Genomic DNA, 3583 nt, shown 5'->3' on the forward strand with positions numbered 1-3583 from the left:
TTAGAGAAACTCAACTTCTTAATTGTTTCGTTATGAAGATCATTTCTTGGAAGTGAGTTGTGTCTTTTGAGTTGAAAAATATCATCTCTTCAATCAATAAGGTTTTTGTGAAAAGATTGATCAGGTTGTATCTCTGGTACTCTTTTTTTTTTTTTTTGGTAAGAATTGTAGATTGATTGTGATTGCTTGTAAGAATTCTTAATTGGATTAGATAACTCGATTAACTTCTCTAGAAATAGAAAGTGAATCAGTATAAAAAAGATTGTGCTTTTCTTCTCTTAATCTAATCTCTTTCTCTCATTCAAGTATTAATCACGTTTTTTCACAAAAGGTTCAAGTTTTGTAATTATGAAGAAAAAAAATGTTAATGAAAGATCATGTTTAAAGAATGATTGATTAAGTATTAATTATGTTTGATTCATATATTTGTTTGTAATGCAATCCATAGAAAAGTTTTTTCTTAACTGTTTTTTAAAGATACATTTTGTTTTGAAAACCAGTTCACTTCTCCTCTTGGTTTATTGAGTTTCATCATTTTTTTTTTTCAAAACTTTCAGTTAAATGAAACTGTTAAAGCTTTAAAAATAATAATTTGAATAAAACACTGAATGCAGTTATATTTTTAGTTATGAAATGAATATTTTTACACTAAAAAAGAGTTTACTATTTTTCAAAGGCGAAGAAAATATTTTATAAAATAAACGAGCTCGCAATTATTTTATCACCAGTTGGCATATATAAGAACTCAAACAAATGCGTTGTCTGTACCCAAAGAAACTAATGTGTTGTGTTCATTCAACAATTTTACAGAAATAATGAGAATATTTAATACCTGTATGCCTGTATCCCCCATAATTTTGTTCTAGTAAGAAATCCAAAGACATTGACAATATATTGTGCTTTCTGGTTCTGTATTTTTTTTCCAGGTCATTTCCAGAGCCGTTACAGAGTGTGTCAAAACCAACATATATGATCCATGACCGGATTATGAAAGAAAGTTCCTCCGGCAAGATCCATGAATGAAACGAAGGAAAGTTGGACAGAGGCAGCAAGGTTTCAACTTGCAATATGATGCATTACTATGATATCAAAAGTAGCTAAAGAAGAGTATAGACATTGCTGCTTAAGCTCAGTCAAGTTATGAGTAAAACCCTAACTGACTCTGACCAATATTGCATGGCTAAAATGCCAATACATACATACTGTAAACAAGCCTTGTTCTTTATCTTTTGGACTTCAAGATGCAGATCCACTATTGTCAGGGGCAAGAGAGAAAAATTACAGACGCCAGGATCAGCTGGTTTTAAAACTTAAAAATACCCAAATTAAATTGATGAAAAGACAACTGCAATTATGACAGTCAGGAGCAATATTTAAAGCCAAAATAACATGCATGTAGAGCTCATATGCACAATCACAAACCACATTGCAAATAGTTATAAACCTACTATTGATTCCCCACAACATACCATCGCCAGTAATAATACTTTCACAAAGAAAGGCCAGCAAAAAGCAACTCCAATTCCTGCTCTTGTGATACAGTTCTCTGACATAACAGCATAAAAGAATAATACAATTAATCACTTGTTGGGAGAAAATACATTCTTATGAAACTAAAAAGGAATACAAAGCATATGACCTAACAACCTATGGCTGATAAACAAAGAATGATCTACCTGAACTGACATGAGTTGCAAAATTTTATTTAGAACCTTCATACGATGTGTAGCATATGCACTGTTTGCAGGCAGTTGGTTCATTCTATTCATTTCTTCATGAACGGCAGCCTGTTTTTTCTCACACCACACCTGTTTCAGTGGTTCAGGCTGATTAATGTCTCCAGTCTCCATCATTTGATCTAGGGTATTGCAACCCTTTAAATGATCAAATGAATCCACTTTTTCACTGAACTGAGCAAACATCAACAAAACAAATACTCAGACACCAAAACTACACCAGGCAAACATAGAATTAGAAAGATTCTAGAGCCAAAGATAACCCCATCAATTACAACATAGTAACATACAAATATGATAAACTCTAGACAATGGTGATAAACCTAGGCATCTAGTACTCCAATCATAGTCACCAAGGTTACAAACACCAACCAAATATGTTTTCGTAAATGTTTCCTCGTTTAAATGCAAGCTCGTGATGTTAATTGGCCCCAAGAACTGTCAAGCAAAAGCCTCTAGTTCTCCGCAAAGCAAATACAATCAAAAAGAAGAAACTGACAAGGTTGAATCAATTATGAATAGTTTTAGCAGCCCAATATAACCAAGGAACATTTCTAGAACATTGACCTAGAAAGCTTGAACAAAACTTGACACAGATATGACAAAACAAACACGGGGATATGCAAATTTAAAAAATCATATGATATGCCATGGCCATAATATAATGCATACAATTAATGTAAAATTAACATAAAATACAAACTAAATAAAGACATGCTTGATGTATGAGTTATTGTGAAAATAGGAAAATGCTACATTTATCTAATTGTTGTAATATTCCCATTTGAATTGGTATGAAAGTTTAAAAAACAAAAGTAAAATAACAGTATTAGTGAGAGTTATTGTAAAATGTAGTGTCAAACTTAAATATGCATCCACAGATATTATTTTGAAGAGTCCATGCTTCCTTTGCATCAATCATCACCAAAGGAACGAAAAAGTTTATTTGGTTAACAACACCATCCTTCTTTTGATCATTTTTAAGAGAAAACAGAAAAATAACTACCACCGGAACATAAGGACTCATGTAACCTACAACAGAATATCAATATCACAGAGAGCAAGTTTCCAACATCATCAACAGGGATATCTGGATAAGCAAAATTCCAAATTGAGCTCAATAGTAGATTATAACAGTACAAAATTCTCCAATGTAGTATAGCTTATTCAATTAGTGCAGAAGGTATTCAACTTTTTTTTTTTTTAAATGACAATACATGATTCGATGTTAGCGTAAAATACACACAAAGTGAACCAAAATTAAATCCTCAATTTATTTTCCTTCGAAGAATAGCCTCTGAATACGATTTTCTGTTTTATTTTCTACCTTAAACATACTAACAATTAAACAGAGAAAATAATGAAGACAAAATTACACATAGAAGTAAAAAAGGAATTGGAACCCTAGCATGAAAGTAGCGAAGAACTTACGAGGAGAAAGAGAGAAGAACAACGATTCTTTCAAAAGCGCACCGTTTTGAAACAAGACGAATGTGTTCTATTCAGGTTAACTTGTTGCCAAGTGTGACGACGCAACAGCAAAATAAAACGATCTAGTACAAAAATGGCTCTAGCAAGACGGGAATCATTTAATATATATATATATATATATATATATATATATATATATATATATGATTTATGATTGGATTTTATATTGGTGCATCAATCTTAAATTCTTAATTATAATTGTTAATAAAAAAATTATTGGTTAAAATTATAAAAAAAATCTGTGAAATAAATTTTAAAATTAGTTATGGTCTTAATTCTTAGAGTCTGAATTTTCAATCAATAATTATGAATATATTTTATTTTTTAAAATGCATTTTTCTTAGTTTTAGAGTAGT

At 30.8% G+C, this 3583-nt stretch overlaps 1 long non-coding RNA gene across 1 annotated transcript; it reads right to left on the bottom strand.

Annotated features, from left to right (window-relative positions):
• Window positions 1–745: 745 nt before the first annotated feature.
• Window positions 746–3307, bottom strand: LOC114416932. The gene is made up of 3 exons (XR_003667665.1): window positions 3168–3307; window positions 1677–1910; window positions 746–1546 (listed from the first exon to the last, which is right to left on the bottom strand). It is a non-coding gene; the product is annotated as an uncharacterized LOC114416932 (long non-coding RNA).
• Window positions 3308–3583: the final 276 nt, after the last annotated feature.

The sequence above is a fragment of the Glycine soja genome, chromosome 6 (assembly GCF_004193775.1).
Source record: "Glycine soja cultivar W05 chromosome 6, ASM419377v2, whole genome shotgun sequence".
Lineage (NCBI taxonomy): Eukaryota > Viridiplantae > Streptophyta > Magnoliopsida > Fabales > Fabaceae > Glycine > Glycine soja.